The sequence below is a fragment of the Rhinoderma darwinii genome, chromosome 1 (genome assembly GCF_050947455.1).
Source record: "Rhinoderma darwinii isolate aRhiDar2 chromosome 1, aRhiDar2.hap1, whole genome shotgun sequence".
Classification (NCBI taxonomy): Eukaryota; Metazoa; Chordata; class Amphibia; order Anura; family Rhinodermatidae; genus Rhinoderma; species Rhinoderma darwinii.
In genome coordinates, this window is record NC_134687.1 from 501,606,554 (window position 1) to 501,631,934 (window position 25,381).

The 25,381-nt window shown below is 42.6% G+C and overlaps 1 protein-coding gene across 4 annotated transcripts in view; it reads left to right on the forward strand.

Moving 5' to 3' along the window:
- MARCHF3 (membrane associated ring-CH-type finger 3) overlaps nucleotides 1-25,381 on the forward strand; it is a 253,055-nt gene that overhangs the window by 156,110 nt on the left and 71,564 nt on the right. The window lies entirely within an intron of this gene.

Genomic DNA, 25,381 nt, shown 5'->3' on the forward strand with positions numbered 1-25,381 from the left:
TTCGGGGGCTTGGAAGTTCAAAAATAATCCAATGTGACTATACGAGAGTAGCTCAACCGAGCACAAAAAAGCGGTCCATAGATTTTACCAGAAGTGTTCGGGTATGTTCACACTCAGTGACCAAAAACGTCTGAAAATACGGAGCTGTTTTCAGGTGAAACCCGCTCCTGATTTTCAGACGTTTTTGTAGCAACTCACGTTTTTCGTGGCGTATTTTACGGAAGTTTTTGGAGCGGTTTTTCAATGGAGTCAATGAAAAACTCCTCCAAAAACGTCCCAAGAAGTGACATGCACTTCTTTTTCGCGGGCGTCTTTTTACGCGCCGTATTTTGACAGCGATGCGTAAAATTAAGGCTCGTGGGAACAGAACACCGTAGAACCCATTGAAAGCAATGGGCAGATGTTTGTAGGCGTATTAGGGGTGTTTTTTCAGGCGTAATTCGTTGCGTAAAACGCCCGAATTACGTCTGAAAACACTGCGTGTGAGCATACGCTAAGATGGACATTTTTACACGTAGTAATATACATTTGTAGGAACATTCCCTAGAATACATATCCAACAACTTTTCTTTGTTTTTTTGCTGCAATTTTTGGAACGATAGCAATTCAGTCCTCCATGTATAAAAGTGGCACCAAGGTGGTTGTCCGTTTTTATTTTTTGGAACGGTGAGTATATCCAATTATCTAAGCAACTGTCTATAATTTTTGGATAATATTACTCTTCCTCAAGCATTCTAAGGACTATGTTCCCACAGTAGTGGTGAAAAAGTAAACTTGTACCACTTATCTGGAAAAACACCAACACAATTACACTTTCCTCATAGGGTTTAGACAAACGCGCCAGTTTTGTTGCAGACATTTTTTGCGACTGTCCCACTTATCTCAATGAGGCTTGCAGAAATTCAGTCACATGCTTCTGTAAAAAAAACAAAAAAAAAAACATTCAAATGTATGGAACGGATTTTCAGTCGTAGAAATTTCTACAATAAATCTGCCGTGAGGGAACACACGCTAAATAAAGCCACTTTCTCACTGCAGTGCTTTGAGGTCAGTAATTTTGCATCAGTATTTAAGCTAAAACTAGGAGTGAAACCTACACAGAGAAAAAGTATAATGGAAAGATTTGCACCTCTTCCATGTTATGGACCCACTCCTTGGTTTTGGCTAACAAATGCTGATACAGAATACGTACCAAACTATATTGTCATGTTAAGGAGACCTTATGGTGGATTCACACATGGTGTAAAAATATGCCGCAAAATCTGCAACAGCAATTCCGCTGTACATTCTGAAGCAGAATTACTGTTAAGGATTTTGTGGCATATTTGCTGTAGATTATTGCTACGAACTTTGGTGCAGCACGTCCCATAGTGTTGATAAAATACTGCATCCAAAATCCGCAAAACGTAGACATGGTTTTTTTTCCACCCATAGGAATAAGTGGTGTAAAAGAGTTACGTATGAATCCACCCTTTATAGTGTATCCACTAAAGCAGCCTTTGTGGTGTTTTTTTTTTGCAGAGATTATCACAAAATCACTGCAAAATAATGCTGCAAAACCTGCTTGTGCAAATAAGTTTTTGTAATCGTGAAAAAAAACAAAAAACATTTGAAAAAATTGTGAAAAATATACTAAACACAAGCAAAAACTGCAATAAAAACAGCTCATGTAAATATAACCTTAAGGGTACGAACACACACAGTGCGTTCAGGGAGGATATGCTGCATCAAGCTGCGCAGCATATCCACCCTGACCACCGCAGGGAATTTCATTCAAAAAATCATACCACATTATGGTGCATTTTTCCGGCGCAACTTCCGCTGCACAAAGCAGCGCCGGAAAAATAAAAAAAGACGTTCATACTTACCCCCTCCCTCTTCTCTTTGTGCAGTCCAGCCTCTTGGGATGACGTTGCAGGCCATGTGACCGCTGCAGCTTGTGCTTGGCAGCAGCGGTCACATGGGATGAAATGTCACCCCAGGAGGTCAGAATGGAGAAGGAGCAGGGAACTCTGGGTAAGTATAACTTTATTTTTTATTTTTTTACTTGCGATTTTTGCAGTGGAATCGCTATGATTCCGCCGCAAACGTCGCAACACACACTACTTTGTTGTGTCTTTAAGCACCCCATTGAATTCACTGGGGAAAAACCCGCAACAGTAGAGCTGCGACTCCACATCATTAATTGACATGCTGCATTTCAAGAAACCGCACCACAGGTCAATTTATGTGCATTTTATTGGGCAGCGTTTTTCCGCAGTGTGGGGATGAGATTCGTTGAAATCTCACCCACACTGCTGCTACTGTAATCTGCAGTGTTTAGGCTGTGTGTTCGTACCCTTAACCCCTTCCCGACATTTGTCGTATGGATACGTCATGGAATGCTAGTGCTTCCCGCATTTTGCCGTATACATACCACAAATGGGGGACACCGGCTCAGAAGCTGAGTCTGTGCCACCATCCCTGGGTGTCGGCTGCATGTTATAGCTGACACCCTGGGGTAATGGCGAGGACGACCGAAATTTGCTCTGATCCCTGCCATTAACCCCTTAAATGCAGTGGTCAAAAGCGATGGCTGCATTTAAGGTGTTTGCATCTCATCGGCACCCCAGCAATGAAATTTCCGGGGTGTTACAGCTGACTTCCCACTGTAATGGCAAGAGCCGGAGCTAGCTCCGATTCCTGCCATTAACCCCTTAGATGCAGCGATCGAACTCGATCCATGCATCTTTGTGGTTGGTAGCAGATCGGCAGCCCTGCCATGCTATAGCAAGGCTGCCGACTGCTGCTATGGCAACAGAAGGTCTAACAATGGCCTCCTGCTCTGCCATTACGGAAGCCGATTAGGCCCCGCCCGGAGGTGAAGCCTAATCGGCTTGCTGTCAGTGAATGACTGACCGATCCAATACATTGCACTACATAGGTAGTGCAATGTATTAGAAAATAATCTGACAGTTATGGCTCTCAAAACATCGCGGCATTCTTTTTACCAAAGTAATTTTATTGTGCAAAAAGTTGTAAAATATATAAAAGTGCTATAAATTTGGTATCGCCGGAATCGTACTGACCCGCAGAATAAAATTAACATGTAATTTATAATGCATGGTGAACTGTGTAAAGAGAAAACAAACTATGCCAGAATTGCTGTTTTTTTGTCACCTTGCCTCCCAAAAAATAGGATAAAAAGTGATCAAAAAGTCGCATGTACCCCAAAATGGTACCAATAATAACTACAGCTCGTCCCACAAAAAAACAGCCCTCTTGACAGTACGGCTATCAAAAATTAAATTAGTTAAGTTTCCAATAAGTCAGGAAATAAAAAATATGCAGTTGTGCAGGCCCGCGGGGAACGTTTCTTCTGTTTCAAGAGGCGATTTTATCAAGGCTCTAAAATTACGGAACCAGTTAGGGTAGGACCCAAACATATCTGCTGGAAGCGAGGGTGCCCATATTATAACAGGACAACACTTTATCAGCAAAATTCCCCAAACTGTAAATGTGCAGAGTGTGGACCAAAAGGGTGATAAGGAAGGACATTTCTCAGTGCGACACTGGCTTGTGCAGAAAGGATTGCTTCACAGCGTAACACACAGCTATGGATTATTTTACCCCATTATTATACCACCTGACTATGTCCCTGATGTACTCTGCCCGGCTTACATATGCCCCCACATTATAAACTAAAATACCAGTAAAACTCCAATCAAAACCACTACCAAGCAAAATCCACGCTCAAAGCCAAATGGTGCTCCCTCCCTTCTCAGCCCTACAGCGTGCTCAAACAGCTGTTCACTTCCAGATATATGGCATCGCCATACCTGGGAGAACCCTGTTAACAATATTTTGGGTGTTTGCCTCCAGTGGCACAAGCTGGGCACAACATATTTGCCACTGAAATGGCATATCTAGGGAAAAATTAAAATTTTTCACTTATCAGGGGTTTCTTTTATTATTTCACATCAGAGCCCCTGCAATTATGAACCAATACTTTGTAAATCACCAAATTAGGCGTCAACTTCGCATGGTACTCTTTCACTCCTGAGCCTGGTCGAATGTCCAGGCAAAAGATTAGGGCCACATGTAGGGTGTTTCTAAAACCAGGAAACACAGCATAATAATTAGAGAGCTGCCTTGTTATGGTGGCACAAGCTGGGCACCACATATTGGTATATTTATGCAAAAAAAATAATAATTTCACTCTGCAACATCGAGTGCACACTAATTTCTGCAAAACACCTGTGGGATTAACATGCTCACTACACCCCTATGTGAATACCTTGAGGTGTGTAGTCTCCAAAATGGGGTCACTTCTCGGGGGTTTCCACTGTTTTGATCCCACAGGGGCTTTGCAAATGCGACATAGTGTCCAGAAACCAGTCCAGCAAAATCTGCACTCCAAAAGCCAAATAGCACTCCTTCCATTCTGAGCCCTGCTGTGTTCACAAACAGCAGTTTATAACCACAAATGGGGTATTGCCGTACTCTGAGAAATTGCTTTACAAATGTTGGAGTTCTTTCTTTTATTTAATGAGAAAATGAATTTATTTTTTTAGCTAAAGATATGTCTTATTGAATAAAAGTGATTTTTTTTTTTACATTTTCACTGCTCAATTCTAATAAAGTCTATGAAACACCTGTGGTGGTCAAAATGCTCACTACACCCCTAGATGAATTTCTCATGTGGTGTATTTCATGAATGGAGTCACTTTTGGGGAGTTTCCACTGTACTTGTACCTTAGGGGCTTTGCAAAAGAGACATGGTGCCAAGAAATCAATCCAGCAAAATCTGTGCTCCTAAGGCCAAATGGCGCTCCTTCCCTTCTGATCCTTGCCGTGTTCCCAAACAGCAGTTTATGACCACATATGGGGTATTTCCGTACTCTAGAGAAGTTGCTTTACAGATGTTGTGGTAAATTTGTTCCTTTTCTTTGTGAAAATGAAAATTTTTTAGCTAAATCTACGTCTGTTTGAAGAAAAGATTTTTTATTCTTACTGCCCAATCTTGATAAAATCTATGAAACACCTGTGGGGTCAAAATGCTCACTATACCCCTAGATTAATTCATCAAGGGGTGTAGTTTTCTAAATGGAGTAACTTTTTGGGTGTTCTCACGGTTTTGGTCCCTCGGGGGCTTTGCAAATGTGACATGGCCTCCGCAAACCATTCCTGCTAAATTTGAGCTCCAAAAGCCAAATGGCGCTCTTTCCCTTCTAAGCCCTGCTGCGTGTCCAAACAGCCGTTTATGGCAACATGTGGGGTATTGTTTTACTCAGGAGATATTGCGTTACAAATGTTGCTTTTTCTCCTTTAGTCCTTGTGGAAAAAATTTAGATTTTAATTTTCTCAGCCTACTTTTAATAATTTCCTCAAGGGGTGTAGATTCCAAAATGGGGTCACTTGGGGGGGGGGGCTTTCCTGACGTGGTGCCTAAAATATATTCTCATAAGAAGGAGGCCCCAAAATTCACTAGGTGCTCCTTTGCTTCTGAGGCCTGTGCTTCAGTCCATAAGTACACAAGGACCACATGTAGGATATTTCTAAAAACTGCAGAACCTGGTCAATAAATATTGAGTTGCGTTTTCTTGTAAAACCTTCTGTGTTACAAAAAAAATGGATAAAAAATTAATTTCTGCAAAAAAAAACAAAAAATGCAGACAGTCCGTGATTTTCACGCAGCGTATGTCCGCTGCGTGAAACGCACAAAATGTCCTATTTTTGTGCGTTGCTCGCGCATCACGCACCCATTGAAGTCAATGGGTGCGTGAAAATCACGCATGCCACACGGAGGCACCTCCGTGGGATGCGCGTTTTTCACGCAACAGCAGTCAAAACTATGATTCAAAACAGAAAAACACCACGTGCTTTTCTGTTTACAAACATACAGAGTGTCATGATGGTGGCTGCGCGAAAATCACGCAGCCGTGCATCATATGGTGATGACACACGAAGCTGTTAAGTGCCTTTTGCGCGCGCAAAACACACACGCTCGTGTAAATCCAGCCTAAGTGTAATTAGCACTTTACATTTAATGTTCTCACATTTTCCAATAGAATTTAATTAGTGAATGTGTGTTACTTTGTTGTCAAGTTAAGGAAAACCCCTTAACTAAAGTGCTCAGCTGATGGTGGGGGTTTGGTTTTGCTGAACACAGCTAGATTTAGTTTTTTCATTATTTAGTTGTGTATCTACGGTCTTTATTTTTTTTAGATTATTGTTCCTAAATGTTGTTAGGCTACCTGGCATTCTAAATTAATAACTTGATTGTGCCATGCTATTTTGCTTAAAGGGATTGTCCAGTTTATATTTGATCTATTTGTAGAATAGGAAATCATAAAGTTTTTGAATATACACGTTAGAAATTCTGCCCACATACTTTTCTTACAGGAGTGCAGTAGGCCCAGGGGCGTAACTAGGAAAGACTGGGCCCCATAGCAAACTTTTGACTGGGGCCCCCCCTCCCCTGGGTGTCACACAACCCCCCCCCCTTGTAGATGGTGCCTAGATATCTACAAAGGGGGCTGTATGGCGTTATCTACAGAGGGGGCTGTATGGCGTTATCTACAGAGGGGGCTGTATGGCGTAATCTACAGAGGGGGCTGTATGGCGTAATCTACAGAGGGGGCTGTATGGCGTAATCTACAGAGGGGACTGTATGGCATTATCTACAGGGGGGCTGTATGGCGTTATCTACAGGGGGATGTATGGCGTTATCTACAGGGTGGGCTGTATGGCGTTCTCTACAGGGGGGACTCTGTATGGCGTTATCTACAGGGGGGACTCTGTATGGCATTATCTACAAGGGGGGCTGTATGGCGTTATCTACAGGGGGGCTGTATGGCGTTATCTACGGGGGGGCTGTATGGCGTTATCTACAGGGGGGGCTGTATGGTGCTAACGCCATACAGCCCCCTTGTAGAGAACACCATACAGCCCCCCTGTAGATAAGGGAACGCCATACAGCCCCCCCTGTAGAGAACGCCATACATCCCCCCCTGTAGAGAACGCCATACAGCCCCCCCCCCCCTGTAGGGGACGCCATACAGCCCCCCCCCTGTAGGGAACGCTATACAGCCCCCCAACCTGTAGGGAACGCCATACAGCCCCCCCCTGTAGGGAACGCCATACAGCGTCCCCCCTCCCACAGGATAGGGGATACATGTGTGATTGCTGCCACTGATAAGGAGAACGGGGGACCGAAAGTCCCCTGAAGTTCTCCATGACTAACCTCTGACTTCCGGCGTCTGCGCAGCTCAATAAAAATGAAAGGAGCGCTGGTCACGCATGTGCACAAGCGCGACCGGCGCTCCATTCATTTCTACGGAGTTGCCGACACAGACCCCGGAAGTCCGAGGTTTGTGATGGAGAACGTCAGGGGACTTTCAGTCCCCCGTTCTCCCTATCAATGCCAGCGATCACACATGTATCCCCTATCCTGTGGATAGGGGATACATGTCTTTTGTTTAATGGCAGAGCGGGGAGATACCTCCCTGCTCTGCCGTAGTGTTTAGTGGCGTCCCGCTGTAGCAGCCATAGCGGCTGCTAGCGGAGCCTCCGGCCATGGTGGGGGCCCGTGCCGGCGGGCGACACGGGCCCCCTCATGCCGCGGGCCCCGTAGCAGCTGCTACGGCGGTAGTTACGCTACTGAGTAGGCCCCTGTCTCTTTACGGTAGAATTGTATAGTCCACAGATTGTCCTGTGTAATGAATCGACAGGCTAACTTGAATAGGACTAAACATGGTGTCAGTCATGTGACCCTCCCCCCCCTTACACACACACACACACACACACACACACACACGATAGGGTAGCATGCATGGGATACATGTGTTGGAGAAAAAGAGGACACATCCATGAGCTAATGATGGAATAATGATCAACAACTGCTTCACTGTGCGTGTATTTACTGGCTGTAGATGATTTATAACATGTCCGCCTGTCTATAGGTGATGTTGTCATGTTAAGGGCCTGTTCACATCAGCACTGGCCTCCGTTCAACTGTTCTGTTCAAAGTTTTCGTCAGAGGAACAAATGAATGGAAAGCCAAACGGAAACTATCGCTTTCATGAGCGTTATCATTTATGTCAATGTTTTTTTTTTTCTTCTTTCAGTTGGTATCCGTTTGCCTCCGTTCCACAAGGTTTCCTTTTTTTCACAGAAACAATAGCATTGTCGACTGCGCTAGTGTTTCAGTGAGAAAAAAAAATGGAACGGAGGCAAACTGACACCAACTGAATGAAAATAAATAAATACCATTGAAATCAATGGTAATGAAAATGGAGGCAATAGTTTCCGTTTGGCTCTCCATTTATCTGTTCCTCTGACGAAAATGTTGAATGCAACAGATGAACGGAAGCCAGTGCTGATGTGAACAGGCCCTAATAAAGTTAACTGTTAACTGTTAAAAAGACACAACACACAGAGGAGAAAGCGAGAAAATTTAAGAGTTGCTCTTACACAGACACTGACAGACCTGATGACTTGTTGCTAGACGTAGAAATACTTTATATTTCCAGCTTTTCAATAACCTATTATTCACCAGTTACATATCTGGACAGTGTTACCTGAATGCCAGGGGTCACATGATGTGTGGGTGGTGGGTCACATGACTGAGGCCATCTTTAGTCCATTTAGTTATCCTATGGACCCCTCTGTGGGCTATAACTTTTATTTTTATTTACAGAGGCAACTGCATTGATATAAGAATGACGTGAGCAGAATTTTAAATACATGTATATTAGAAAACTATTTTTTTTTCTTAAAAAAACAAAACTAACACAAATAAAAAGTGTACCACCCCTTGAAGCGTAATATTTAAAATGGTTGAATAGAGGCAGTAACGGTCATCTTATCTTGTTCTATACTTCTCCTGTGTCCATTCATCAGTTTTATCTATGATTTTAAACCTCAGAAACATCCCATTAGATCATTGAAAGTGATTTAATGGAGAACTGTTTTTTTTTAAATGTATTTTGTCAAGCTCTCTGGCTTTACAATGGGCTATTTTTAAAACTCTATTTGCCAATAATATGTACTTCATATCCAATGGATATGTCATAAATGTCAGATGGATGCGAGTCCCACCTCTGGGACCCGCAACTATCTGTAGAACGGGGCCCCTAAACCCGGTTCCACCTATTTCTGCTCTCGCTGCCTCCCAGCCACATCCTGACTTCATGGACTTTCCGTATCTCTCATAGTAGTGAATGGCAGTTATGGAAGCCGCGTAGCATGCGAGCTACGCGATTTCCGTAACTACCATTCAGTTCTATGGGACTTACGGAAACAGCTTAGCTCAGCGACCTATGCTGTTTTCGTAACTCACGCCCATGCTGTCAGGAAGTGGCTGGGAGGCAGCAAGAGCGGAACGAGGTAGAACGGGGTTTAGGGCCCCCGTTCTAGAGATAGGTGCGGGTCCCAAAGGTAGGACTCGCATATAGCTTACATTTATGATGTATCCTGTGGATATGTCATAAATGTCCCTCATGGGAAAACCCCTTTAAGTAGACACACTCCTCCCCCTGTAGTAAAATAACTACTGAGGGCTGTATGGGGGGGGGGGGATAGTATTGCAAGGGGAGGTCAGATTGTCTAACTGACTGCTGAAGGCTCTATAGGGGGGTCTGAGTGTCTGACTCTCATGTCTCTGTGGGGTGGGTTATACTTCCCATAGAGACTTTAGCAGTTAGACCCCCCCTATAGAGCCCCCAGAAGTCAGTCAGACAATCTGACCTCCCCTTCTGACTGCTGAGTGCTCTATGGGGGGAAATTAGTATCGCCTCATAGAGTCCTCTGCAGTGAGTTAGATGGACCCACACTTGCTGTATAATTAATCCCTCCCCTATTGTCGGCCGATCAGTTTAAAGTTGGCTGGGGCACACTAACCTCACCGCATGACCACCTCCCTGCTTTTCTGTTCCTCTCCGGTGGTGCGTGCATCATCAGAGGGGCGTGTTCGAACTTCTACCACCAGCAGACGTGCCTATCGCGACGCACGTCTGCTAGCCCTATCCCGCCCCTGCAAATGCTGTCCCTCCCCCAGGGCCGATTCTAGCTTTTCTGCTGCAGGAGGCAAAAATGTTAATTGCGTCCCCCAGATTTTGATTGACATCACCCTGGCTGTTCTACATCACTAGCAGCCTCCTCCAACTCTTGCAGATGCGCCGTTGTCTTGTACTGGCATGCGCGGTGCAACCGGGCAGAGTACACCTCGCTGTACTGTGCGTGCCCAAGTAGTACAAGGCAATGGCGCATCTGAGAAAGTTGGAGGAGACTAGTAGTGATGTATAACCGCTAGAGGGATGTCAATCAAGCATGGAAAGGTGGGTTTGGAGGCAGGACTATGTGACTCTTCAGGATAGCGGCACCGCCCCATGACCCTTTAATGAGTAATTAGCATATAGTGTGCGCCGTTTAAAACGTTGATTTTATAGATTTTGCTGCATCTGAAAAAAACATACAAGGGATTTTTGGGACATTTTGTCAGGTCATGTATTACTGCATATGGCGGGGGTTAAAACTACAGACATTCCCATTAAATATACAATGAATTGAAAACAATTCCATCTGCCCTACAATTTTGTTATTATAAATATATACTATATAATTACAGCATCAGAACCAATCTCTGACATATATACAGCACCAGAACAAAGCTCAGTACATATATACAGCACCAGAACAAAGCTCATACGTATAAACAGCACAAGAACAAGCTCATGCATTTATACAGCACCAGAACAAAGCTCATATGTGTATATACAGCACCAGAACCAAGCACAGTACATATATACAGCACCATATCCAAACTCTTACATATATACAGCACCAGAACAAAGTTCAGTATTTATATACAACACCAGAACAAAGCTCAGTACATATATACAGCACCAGAACAAAGCTCATACATATATACAGCACCAGAACCAAGCTCAGTTCATATATACAGCCCCAGAACAAAGCTCAATACATATATACAGCACCAGAACAAAGTTCAGTACGTATATACAGCACCAGAACAATGCTTAGTATGTGTATACAGCACCGGAACAAAACTCTGTACATAAATACATCAACAGAACCAAGTGCCGTACATAAATACAGCACCAGAACCTAGCTCCGTACATATATACAACACCAGAACCAAACTTAGTATATATATATATATATATATATATATACAGCCCCAGAACCAAACTTAGTACATAAATACAAAACCAGCACAAATACAGCTCCATTTAGTGCAACCCCTGCCGTATAGGTTTGTACGGGTAAAACTACAGCTCCCAACCTGACCCGAACAATTGTAAGGATATGCTGAGAGTTGCAGTTTACCCCCAAAAAAAATTATACTACCCATCATCTCGCTGCAGATCATATAGTGACTACAGTACTGATTAGAGGCAGAATAAACATTTACATTAAGTGACTCGCCGGTGACGTCTTTTCAGATTCTTGTTGTTCTTTTTCTCTTTTCTTCTCCATCCGATCCAGACCTCTATGATGACTTCTCCCGGCCACGACCCATTTCTGCAGTTTGCCGCTCAGTTGTCTTCAGCTTCTCACTTTTCAAACATTTCTGCACCTATAAACAAAGATAAAATACTCATTGTGCCGCACACTGTACCCCTAAATATAATAGCACAATACACGGTGTCCCTGATTATAATAGCACCATACACCTTGTCCCACACACACACACACACACACAGTGCTCCCTGTAGATAGTGCCCCCTGTAGCTAGTGCCCCCCATAGATAGTGCCCCCTTTAGGGGCCCCTGTATATAGTGCTCCACATATAGCCCCCCTGTAGATAGCGCTCTACATATAGCCCCACTGTAGATAGCACTCTCCATATAGTGCCCCCTGTATATAGTGCCCCACATATAGCCCCCCTGTAAACCGTTCCCTACATATAGCCCCCCTGTAGATTGTGTCCCACAAAGCCTCCCCTGTAGATTGTGCCCCACATATAGCTCCCCTCGTAGATAATGCCACTCACATTTAAGTGAAAAAAAACAAAACTTGACATACTCACCTTGATCGCGTTCCCAGGCCGTCCTGTATCAATGCAGGCCTGCTCTCTTCAGCCCCAGCAGACCTGCTCAGAACGACGCAAGCGGCATTGTAAGGAGCTGAATGGTCGGGCACGGAACCTGGCTATTCAGTGCTTTTGCATGTAATTGTACCTGTCTACCTATAGACGCAGGTACAATTAGTGCATGAGGGGGTGGCGTCGGTTGGTTTCAGTTGCACCGCCACCCCCGCAGAAAGACAGCAGGCTGGACGGTGCGGTCCTGCCCTCCCCTTCAGCAGCGGCCCTATTCCCTCCCAGCCTGACCCTACTATTGCTCTCCCTGCCCGCCCCTGCTATTGCTCTCCCTGTCCCTCCTCCACATTAGTGCAGTGATTTTTTAAAATGATGTGCGGTTCGGGCCAGCCATATGATGATCCGCCACGGACTGCACGTGGCATAGGCAGTTGGAATGTATATAGTCATATGGCAGTCATGAAGGGGCTAAAGTCCCTCCAATTCTAATTCCCCCATCTGACATTGAACATGGAGATACTCTAGTGCAGGGGTCTCAAGCACGCGGCCCTCGGGCCGCATGCGGCCCATGGGGCTGTCATCTGCGGCCCGCGGGACACAGAGCCGCTAGTATCGGCTTTGCTCCGGGACTCTGGAATTCCCTGACATCGCTGTCCACATATGAACAGCGATGTCTGGGGCTTCCCCAGAGCCGGAGTCCCGAGCAGAGCGCTGGTGTCGGCTCTGCTCCGGGACTCTGTGGAATTCCCTGACATCGCTGCCCATATATGGACAGTGTGTCAGGGTCTTGCCCAGAGCGGAGCAGAGCGCTGGTGTCGGCTCTGCTCCTGAACTCTGTGGAATTCCCTGACATCGCTGTCCACATATGAACAGCGATGTCTGGGGCTTCCCCAGAGCCGGAGTCCCGGGCAGAGCGCTAGTACAGGCTCTGCTCCGGGACTCTGTGGAATTCCCTGACATCGCTGCCCATATGTGGACAGTGTGTCAGGGTCTTCCCCAGAGCGGAGTCCCGGGCAGAGCGCTAGTATCGGCTCTGCTCTGGGACTCTGTGGAATTCCCTGACATCGCTGCCCATATATGGACAGTGTGTCAGGGTCTTCCCCAGAGCGGAGTCCCGGGCAGAGCGCTATTATCGGCTCTGCTCCGGGACTCTGGGGAAGCCTCTGACATCGCTGTCCATACATCGACAATGATGTCAGGGGCTTCCCCAGAGCAGGAGTCCCAGTGATGTCAGGAGCACAGCTGGAGTCCCAGGAAGAGCCTACTAGCGCTCTGCCTGGGACTCCAGCTCTGGGCAAGCCCCTGACATCACTGGGGCAGCCTCTACAGAGGGCACTGGGGCAGCCTCTACAGAGGGCACTGGGGCAGCCTCTACAGAGGGCACTGGGGCAGCCTCTACAGAGGGCACTGGGGCAGCCTCTACAGAGGGCACTGGGGCAGCCTCTACAGAGGGCACTGGGGCAGCCTCTACAGAGGGCACTTTGGCAGCCTCTACAGAGGGCACTGTAGCATTATCTACAAGTGGGTGTGTGACAGTATCTGAAGAGGACACTGGCATTATCTAGGGGTGTGTTGCATTATCTACAGAGGGCACTGTAGCCTTATCTACAGAGGGCACTGTAGCCTTATCTACAGAGGGCACTGTAGCCTTATCTACAGAGGGCACTGTGGCCTTATCTACAGAGGGCACTGTGGCCTTATCTACAGAGGGCACAGTGTAAAATGTTGGATTTTTTTATGCTTTTTAAAATTAAAAAAACTGTCCAAAAATTATCCCATTTTGGGGGCAGATGCCTGCCGGTGTTTATACACATACGGTGGTATCGAAAGAAGCAATGGCTTTTAGACAAGTGGTCTAAAAGTTATCCCTTTTATGGGGGCAGAAACCTGCCAGTATTTATATACACACACACACACGGCGGTATCGGAAGAAGAAGCAACGACTTTTTAACAAGCGGTCCAAAAATTACCCCTTTTTTTTAGGGCAGAAGCCTGCTGGTGTACTTACGTACGTACGCACGCACGCACGCACGCACACGCACACGCACACACGCACACACACACACACACGTATTGGAAGAAGCAATGTCTCTTTAACAAGCGGTCCAAAAAATGATCCCTATTTGGGGTAAGATGCTTGTTAGTGTTTATATACACAGTGGTATAAGAAAAAGCAATGATTTTTTAACAAGCGGTTCATGACTGCCACCTGAGGTCATCTTATCCTTCTTCTCTGTCTTCTCTTCTTCTGACTTGTAAAATGGTGACTGCAATTTTGAGCGATTTGTGCAGGACGCATCCCAAAAGTTTCAGATCCACTAAAATCCAAAACTATTGGGAAACTCGCAATGAATTTGATTGTAGAATCAATTCACTCATCTTTATTAGCCACACAAGTGGACAGATTATTACTGTGTATACAAGGAGACAGAAGACATTTACAGGATTTTCTATGTGTAGTCACACTCCTAGGTTTACGAAGTTAACATTTTAATGTCACATTTTCGTATGTGTCAAAAATATTAAGGAACATTTTTATATCCATCAACCCTAATCTCAATATTTGGAATGATACCATCGTATGATAGATGCTAATAATGTCTTTCATGCTCGTAGAATGCTAAAAAGGAAAAATGTTACTGAGATCTGGAAGGCTCCATTTAAGTGACTTTAATTAAATCTACTAACTTTCTGTAATTTTTCTTGTATATCAAGCTTTAAATCGTAAGATCACAAAAAAGAAAAAAATCTCCAGTAAATAGATCTTGACTTGCCTCCTGTCATATGTTAATTCTTCCCTTACATAGGCAGATGATTGGCTGAAAGAGCGCTCACATAAACGCTTCTTCCCAAACATTGTTCTGTGTAAACCGAGCAGTGATCAGCAAGTGAACTAGCAAGCGTTTGTTGGTTAGCTAAACGCATATTTTATGCGACCCGAAAAATGGTCGCTTGTCGGCTACACATCTTTTTGTGTAAATGGAGGATGTGCTGCAAACAAGGTGCAAATATATGGGGATGAATGATCGTCTTAGTGATAAAGCTAGTGGAGAGAGGGCCCTTGTACATTATTGCACATGTTCCCACAAATTTCAAGTTGCACCTCCAAGTAACAGCTATGATGATGACGACGATAATGATAAAACGGCGAACTAGTTTTTGGGGGTTTTTTTTAACTGAATTTTTTCAGTGAAGAAGAGAAGTAAATCAGAAAATCGACACATCACACAGAAGTGCAAACAGGCCAAAACATAACCGCTAAATGGTTTTCAACAATCTAAGGGCCTGTTCCCATCAGCGTTGGAGTTCCGTCTGAGGTTTCCGTCGGGTGAACCCCGCAACGGAAAGTCAAACTGAAACCACAGCTTCCGTATCAGTCACCATTGATATCAATGGTGACAGAAACATTGCTAATGGTTTCCGTTCGTCACCATTCCGGCCGATTTCCATTTTTTCCAACGGAATCAATAGCGCAGTCGACTGCGTTATTGATTCCAACAGAAACCTGCCGGAATGGTGACGAACGGAAACCATTAGCAATGTTTTCGTCACCATTGACATCAATGGTGACTGAAACGGAAGCTGTGGTTTCATTTTGACTTTCCGTAGCGGGGTTCACACGACGGAAACCTCCGACGGAACTCCAGAACGGAAAGCCAACGCTGATGTGAACAGGCCCTAACATAACGGGACAACCCAAAGACTTATAAAGGAAGTGCAGCCATATTGGAATAAATCTTTACTTTGCTTTCTCAGAAACTGGTTTACTAATATATGACCAATTTTTGATTTTGGTTTGAAATGTGTAGTAATAATATAGAATCTGTCTGTTGCAGTTGGAAAATCATCTGTAATTTTTCCAAGTTATGTATATTGTAAATGAATACAAAGGCTTGGTAGTGCTAATCATTTGAGATATTTCTATACATTCCAGTACAAATCTTGTGTGATGGTATGTGCTACTACCTGGAAGAACAGATTTATCATAAGAAGCGTACATACAGTATTTAGTGCCTGTAATAAGTATTTACCCCCACCTCTTGTACTTTCTAATGTTTTCTACAACATTGAATCACAGTGGATTTAAATAGCATTTTATAACTCTTGTAAACAGAAAAAGACTATTGAAATGAAATCAAGTGAATATGTATTGTAACTATTGTTATCTGCAACATCACATTGATTTTATATTTCGCAATGACCTGTTTCTTCAGGCGGTTGTGCCATTTTTTGAGACATATCAGCAAGCTACATATGGGTATTAGAGGCAACTGAGGCATTTTATTATCATATATGAAGCTATATGGTAGAGTATATAAAGTTAGACTGATGTTTCTGAAGGTGCACCAAATTTATAATTTTTGCATGAGCCACTGTGATAAATTTGGCGCATCTAGTCTAATTTAAGCAGCCAGATCTCTACTTCTTGGACTTTGTGACTATGACTTGGTACTAGTCAAACATTAATTTTTAGGTTTTGGTGAGCTATAAAGATCTTTAGTGAGCAGTGTTAAAATAATTTGGATGGCATCTGTATTTTCTGTTCTCATTTAGAATTTTATGTTTACAGGCATTTATGTACAGGTTAAATAAAAAAATTCTCAAACTTTTTTGTGCCTGCATTTGAAGGCACGTATTTCAATGAGACGGGGAGACCTCATGCTCTTTCCCAAAAATCCCTTATTCTACACAAATCTAGTCCTTGCTTGATTTAATGCCCTCTGGAAATTCACTCCAATTTTACTTTTCGTAAGCTTCATGACTGATTGATATCTTCCCCTATCTGTCCCACGTTCCTCTTAGAGATGTAGACAAGGAGCTGAAATTAGAATGTAGATTCTGTGTCTGTTCCTTGGATGCTGAGGAATTTGCCAGATTAAAGTTCAGACCGACTAAATCACATGATTATAATTGTTTTTTTATTCTGCTTGTCCTGATTATTCATGTCATCTGGCTTTTCTGCTGTAAAAGATAACGGTTCAATCTGGACTTTAACGTCTTGGAAATTTAACACATTCAATGCTGTAAAGATTCATCATGTGCCTCTGCTTCATTACACTTCAGCCCAGATCAAACCCACTATTGATTTGTACATAAAAAGCTCCTATATCGCCTGCAGGGTGATGACATTTGATGCAGCGCTTTGCTTTTTTTGCCCGTATACTTGTCTTAAGGGGGGGGGGGGGGCTGAATTATAGGACTACATTTTTATCTGTTTCCTACAGCTAATGTTTTCACATAATGTCAAGCGGCACTACAAAGGACTAGAGTCTTTTTTGACCTTTTATGTTAATGCTTTGGGAGAATTATATTGGAAGTCGACAATACAGAAAAAGGGCGATCAAAGGTCTGTGAATTGTTCCAGATTTATTGAGAACAAAGGGGATAATTATACTTTTAATTATTCACTGCTAATGAAGTAATAATACCAAATATGACACAGAGCCTGAAATAGTAAAACCGTTTATTGATTCGTATGCCCACTTTTTGTCACCATGGCCATCTTATGTCCTGGTGTGACAATCTATAAACACATTATATTGATTTTACTTACACAGGAACATATTGAAACTGAATGTGATGCGCTCCGTAGATCATTGTCAATGTTGTTGGCATAGAAGTTGAAAATTACCATTGGAATATTTTAAAATCTGTACCCATTCTTTGCCAATGCTCTTAATGTAACAACTTACTGACAATGATGTTAAACACTGTAATGCTCTATGACATTGATACAACTAGAAGGAACAAACAATATCAATTGGAGGTATTTTTTACTTCAATTAAATGGCCGCTTTTCTTAAAGTGTAGCTAAACGTTTGACAAACTTCTGACATGTCATAGTGACATGTCAGAAGTTTGGATTGGTGGGGGTCCGAGCACTGAGACCCCCACCAATCACTAGATCGAAGTAGCTGAAGCGCTCGTGTGATCGCTCAGCCGCTTCATGTCTGTTCGGCTTTTTCCGGAAATAAATGTATCAGTGTACGGACTCAATAGAAAGTCTATGAGCCTGTACGCCGAAACATCGGCTTCCCGGAAAAAGCCGAACAGACACGAAGCGGCTGAGCGCTCACACATTCTAATAAATGGTTAGGTTGCTTACTGTCATAGATATTGCCATTTTTCTGTTTTTGTTTTGCAAATGAGACAACAGGAAGTGCAGCCATTCAATCAACAACAAAGTGAAAGTTTAACCAACGATATCTCAGCAGCTAATTCAAAAGTGACAATCAACAAGGATAATTCTAGCTTTTCTATTGCCTGAGACAATAATTAAAATGAAAAAACTAAAGTTGGATACAAAATGGCCGACTTCAAAATGGCCGCCATGGTCAACACCCAGCTTGAAAAGTTTCCCCCCTCCCACAATGTGCCACAAACAGGAAGTTAATCTCACCAACCATTCCCATTTTATTTAGGTGTATCCATATAAATGGCCCACCCTGTAGATAGTTTCTACTATAGATAGTGTCACACAGTGCACCACTGTAAATAGTGCCCCCTGGAGATAGTGTTTTACTCCCATACAGTGCCACATTCATTGCCCCTATAGATAGTATAGTGCCACATGCAGTGCCACCTGTAGATAGTGCCACAGACAGTTCCCCCCTGTAGATGGTGCCACATACAGTGCCCCCTGTAGATAGTGCCATGAGACACTGCCCCCTATAGATAGTGCCGCCTAAAACAAATAAACATACTCACCTGTCCCCGTTCCAACACTGCCCAGTGACACGGGCTTGACCTCTCGTGACCAGGCCTACTCCTGAGGAATTGCGCAAGCAACACAGAAAATCACCAAATGGCAGGGCAGGGAACTGGCAGATGCGGCCCTGACAACCCATACGGTTGCACTTACTGTTTTCACTTTTTCAAAAATGGCTCCTGCATCTGTACATAAAAATGACAATATCTATATAATAAATAAAACCTAATTACCAAACTTTGGCTGCTGCTCTAACTTCTGATTTACTAATATATGACCAATTTTATGGTGGAAATCCTCATTAGCTCCTTACCAACATTTGACGTACATTAACGTCATAGTCGGTAAGGAGGCGGGAATATGGAGCAGGTTCACAGGCTAAGCCTGCTCCATATGCAGCAGGTGTCAGCTGTGTAATACATCTGGAGCCTATCTCTAACGGCTGGGATCAGAGATGACTGAGATGCTGCGGTGAGTAGGGTGACTTAGAGATGACTTGGATGCCTAGGGTGACTAAATAAAATGTAAAAAAAAATGTTAACGTCTTTTTGTAATATACAAAAAAAAATTAAAAGTAAAAAAAATACTTTTTCCATCTTTGTAATGTCCAAAAACAAATTGTATCATGCATCCATAAAAGTCCAATCTACTCTAATATACCAAAAAAATATATAAAAAGTGATCAAGAAGTTTTATTTTTTGTTAATCGTTTATTGTAAAAGTAGTAAATCATAAAAAAAAAACTATATATATTTGGTAATGGCGTAATTTTATTGACCCGCAGAATAAAGTTAACATTTTGTTTCTACCACACAGTAAATGCCGTAAAATCAAAACCCAAACAAGATGGAGGAATCGCAATATTTTTTTCTATTCCACAAAATACAAGCCCTCAGCGGCCACAGCGACTGAAAAATAAAAAAAAGTTAAGGCTTTTTGGAAGGCGGGGAGGAATGAACGAAAATTGAAAAACGGTTGCGGCAGCAAGGGCTTAAGAAATCATGCAGGAATCATTCTAATTTGTAATTCATTTAATTTTATTCAAATAGTGAGAAATAAATGAACAGTATAAAAAGATTGGCAGAATATTGGTCTTCCAAAGTCCGGTGGCATACATTTTGTCTTTCATGGTAAATGTAGTTTTGTTATGTTCTCTGAAAGGCAAAGCATAGAACAGGAAGTACAGTATATTGCATATTCTTGCTAGAAGCATAATAAATGAGGAACATTGTATACGCAAACATCCGGTGGTCTGGAAAAGCAATATGCAATCATTTAGTCCAGTCTTCAATATAGAGAGGGACTTCTCAATCTTTCTGTACTGGGGACTCACCAGCCAGAACGTAAATGATGCTTGGCCCTCACCATTGGTTGTCTTCCATGACTAAATATTTAAATCTTAACTCAATTTATCTTAAAATGTCTGGTGAACACCTTAAAAAACATTAAAATAATACAAAAGAAGTCCGTTATGTTGCTAAACCTAAGATCGGTGCTATCATAGGGTATGTGCACACACACTAATTACGTCCGTAATTTACGGACGTATTTCGGCCGCAAGTACCGGACCGAACACAGTGCAGGGAGCCGGGCTCCTAGCATCATAGTTATATACGATGCTAGGAGTCCCAGCCTCTCTGCAGGACAACTGTCCCGTACTGTAATCATGTTTTCAGTACGGGACAGTAGTTCCACGGAGAGGCAGGGACTCCTAGCGTCGTACATCACTATGATGCTAGGAGCCCGGCTCCCTGCACTGAGTTCGGTCCACTACTTGCGGCCGAAATACGTCCGTCAATTACGGACGTTATTAGTGTGTGTGCACATACCCATAGAAAGGATTGTTCAACATAGAGTAAATTCACTTCTGCCTCCCCAGCTGTGACTCAGATTGAGAAGCACTCTTATAGTGAATTATTTTTCTTTACTTTAATGCCTTTCATTTTGCTATTTTGTATGATAACCCAGGATATGAATATGCTCAATTTATTAGTGTGGAAGCTGTAGTGAACTAGTGACTATGTGAATGTGTCTGAGTGACAATATAAGGTCAGTAGAGGATTCCGCTCAAAATAATGTCACTCCTGCAGGGAGCATTTAAATAACTTGTTTTATCTCCGGCACTGCAGGTATTTCTAGGTTGATAAGCCACTTGGCTATTATTTAATAATGCTTCTTTTTATTTTTTATATATATATATATATATATATATATATATATATATATATATATATATTGTGTGTATACATATACACCACCTCCTTGTTGAATGGAGATGGAGATGCCTAGTAACCCCTTAGCATTGCCGAAACCTATATTTTATAGGACTCTTGGAGTGATATCCCGGAGTGCTGGAACAGACTGGCCCACTCTGTTTGTAAATAAAATATCACCCATCTGCGGATGAAAGCTTCTCATAAAATTCATAAAACCTTCTATTCCCTGGTGGGATTTTTTTTTTTAAAAGTACACTTTTACTAGAATTTACTACATCAGCTAAATGCTAAGCTGGTAATAAAAATGCAGTTAAGTGTCAGATATTTGTGCATTGTATGAATGGTTTGTTCATTTGATCAGTTTATATTTTCCTGCAGAGTCCATTGAGATCTGAAGATTGGATGAAAGTGTATATGATCTTGTTTTTCTGCTGTAATTTGAAATACGTTCCATGGTTGATACAAACATCAATATTTTATGGTGTTTTGGTACTGATAGTAGAAATGGTACCATGGACAAGAGTACTGGTTGTAAAAATGGAAGATTGGGGTACACTTGAACACAGCTTAAAACCTAAAAATGTACTTCCCATGCCTCCTAAAAATAATTACTATTTAACATATGTTCTTGTTTTGCCTTATTGTTTCAATTCTCAGCTATATCTGTCTCTAGGATAGCTAAACGGCAAAGAATATGGCCATCGTTGCAGCACCCACAAGGGTTGACAACCAGATGGCCATTCAGGAGCCTTTGAGTGCAAGGTGATCTAATGTGCAGGAGGTGATGGCCATGGGGTTCTTACCCAGCTTTCACAGGAAAAATTAAAACCGTGTTTCGCAACCAGCTTGCCACAGAAACCTTGTGTTACAACCTGGTCAGGGGTTTGGCAGAAGACCGCAAAGTCAAGAGCGGTCACTGGAAAAATTATTTTAGGGGGAAATGTTGAAATGAAACAATAAAATTATAAAGCGTAGAAAATTGGTGTTCGCATAAGGAATGTATACCAGCATAATGTGCAGAACAGAGGTGAGGTTTCCTTGCCTCTACAATGCATCATAAGCATGGTCTAGATTTATCAACCTGACACTCCTTTAGAAAATAAAAGCTTCAGAACATCAATAATCCGGCTCAGAAGTGATTTAGTTGTGCAGTGACCTTTAGTATTAGTCATTTCGCTAGTGCAGCTGATTATATGCATGCACAAAACCGCATTATAAAAAGCTTCGCTGAGGGAGCGCAAGGCATCCATAAGATCCAGCACTAGAAACTTATTCCATCTAACTGTAATGTTTACTCTTTTGCATATGATCGGGATGAACGCAGAGATTCCTGAAGGTATTGAAACCATGAAAATTATTTAGCTGGGCTGGAAGGATGGTGAAAACAATACATAATGCAATTAAATTTCTCCAAATGTAAAATAGCGCACTAAGGGGAAAGAATTCAATATCAAAGTATTGATGGGGCAAACTGTTGCTAGGCTACAGGCTCTTGTTATGGCATGTGCAAAACTGACTTGTGTGTGCCATTTTATGCAAATGTGTGATGAGGTCTGACGTGGCATGGTAGATATGATACACCTGTATGACAGCTGTCATATATGTGCATGATCCACCCAGTGTAGCATAGAATAACCAACTACCATTGCACCTAAATTGTAGGGCATCAGTTATTTACCTACATCCCACAGACCTTGCATGCTCCTATATAAACATATGTGCCCCATAATGACATCTTGGTGATGTCATAGACCAAATTTCCACACTGCCTCTTCTCATTTACTGACACTACCATAACAGACTAACATGCTGCAATTGCATACTGTCTCACTTCATTGCATTCACGTACGAAATGTGAAATTATGTTCCAGTTGTAGACTAATCTGATATTCTAGCACAACGCTCTCCCTGTGACATCACAATCCAGTGAAAGACTGATCAGTTGGAAGGGACAGCACGGTATTGGTTCTGTGACATCACCATCCAGTTGTACACTAATGTGCTGGATGTGCTGGTTCAGTAGGTTTGCAGGAATCTAATCCCTGTTGTTACAGTAGGAGAGTCCCTGTTATCCCTAAAAGTCCAGTTATGTGGGAGGCTGACTTCTCCTTCCTTTATAAAAGACATACGCAGTAGAACAGCACATGTATACTCTCATTACAGATATGCATCAGGGCTCCATGCATCTCCTACCTGGCCAATCAGGTGTGTAACTAACCGGATAGCAGGCATAGTAGCTGCAATGGAGCTCTATTACTATAGCAGGTCAGAGGAGATGCCAAAAGATGGCAGGCATATGAAGACACAAAACGAAAAGTGAATTATTGAGTCTGCAAGAGAAAGAAAACGGGCAAAGGGAAAGAGTATGCAGACCACTGGGAGATTACACTAAAGATTTTTTTTTTCCCAAATATATATTTTTATTGAATATCAAAAATATAACAATACATGAACAAATTAAACTTTTTTTTTTCTAAATTATGAAAGTACTCATCCAGTGCGGCCATAGGATGGAGTAAGATATTGGGTCTCAGAGCTTTGCATCTACCCTGACTCTCTATCAAATTTATCCAACAACGGATTGATAGAAGATGATAATTTTTCCAGTTCCTCAAAGGAATCTTTTTTTGCCAGCAAAATACCAAGCATAATAATTTTCTTTATCGCACTTCTACCTGTTAGCCTGTTTTCAACCCCACATATACAGTGGAGGAAATAAGTATTTGATCCCTTGCTGATTTTGTAAGTTTGCCCACTGTCAAAGACATGAACAGTTTAGAATTTTTAGGCTAGGTTAATTTTACCAGTGAGAGATAGATTATTTAAAAAAAAAAAAAAAATCACATTGTCAAAATTATATATATTTATTTGCATTTTGCACAGAGAAATAAGTATTTGATCCCTTTGGCAAACAAGACTTAATACTTGGTGGCAAAACCCTTGTTGGCAAGCAGAGCAGTCAGACGTTTTTTGTAGTTGATGATGAGGTTTGCACACATGTTAGATGGAATTTTGGCCCACTCCTCTTTGCAGATCATCTGTAAATCATTAAGATTTCGAGGCTGTCGCTTGGCAACTCGGATCTTCAGCTCCCTCCATAAGTTTTCGATGGGATTAAGGTCTGGAGACTGGCTAGGCCACTCCATGACCTTAATGTGCTTCTTTTTGAGCCACTCCTTTGTTGCCTTGGCTGTATGTTTCAGGTAATTGTCGTGCTGGAAGACCCAGCCACGAGCCATTCTTAATGTCCTGGTGGAGGGAAGGAGGTTGTCACTCAGGATTTGACAGTACATGGCTCCATCCATTCTCCCATTGATGCGGTGAAGTAGCCCTGTGCCCTTAGCAGAGAAACACCCCCAAAACATAATGTTACCACCTCCATGCTTGACAGTGGGGACGGTGTTCTTTGGGTCATAGGCAGCATTTCTCTTCCTCCAAACACGGCGAGTTGAGTTAATGCCAAAGAGCTAAATTTTAGTCTCATCTGACCACAGCACCTTCTCCCAATCACTCTCAGAATCATCCAGATGTTTATTTCCAAACTTCAGACGAGCCTGTACATGTGCCTTCTTGAGCAGGGGGACCTTGTGGGCACTGCAGGATTTTAATCCATTACGGCGTAATGTGTTACCAATGGTTTTCTTGGTGACTGTGGTCCCAGCTGCCTTGAGAGCATTAACAAGTTCCCCCCGTGTAGTTTTCGGCTGAGCTCTCACCTGCCTCAGGATCAAGGATACCCCACGAGGTGAGATTTTGCATGGAGCCCCAGATCGATGTCGATTGACAGTCATTTTGTAGGTCTTCCATTTTCTTACTATTGCACCAACAGTTCTCTCCCTCTCACCCAGCGTCTTACTTATGGTTTTGTAGCCCATTCCAGCCTTGTGCAGGTCTATGATCTTGTCCCTGACATCCTTAGAAAGCTCTTTGGTCTTGCCCATGTTGTAGAGGTAAGAGTCAGACTGATTAATTGAGTCTGTGGACAGGAGTCTTTTATACAGGTGACCATGTAAGACAGCTGTCTTTAATTCAGGCACCAAGTTGATTTGGAGTGTGTAACTGGTCTGGAGGAGGCTGAACTCTTAATGGTTGGTAGGGGATCAAATACTTATTTCTCTATGCAAAATGCAAATAAATATATATAATTTTGACTATGTGATTTTCAGTTTTTTTTTTAAATATAATCTATCTCTCACTGTTCAAATTAACCTAGCCTAAAAATTCTAGACTGTTCATGTCTTTGACAGTGGGCAAACTTACAAAATCAGCAAGGGATCAAATACTTATTTCCTTCACTGTACATAACATGGGATAAAGCGGAATACAAACTTCAAACAAACTCTATAAAATGGATAATATCGATTTCTTAAAAGCGGTGAAATTCTGGACACCGCCATAGCAAATGAATCA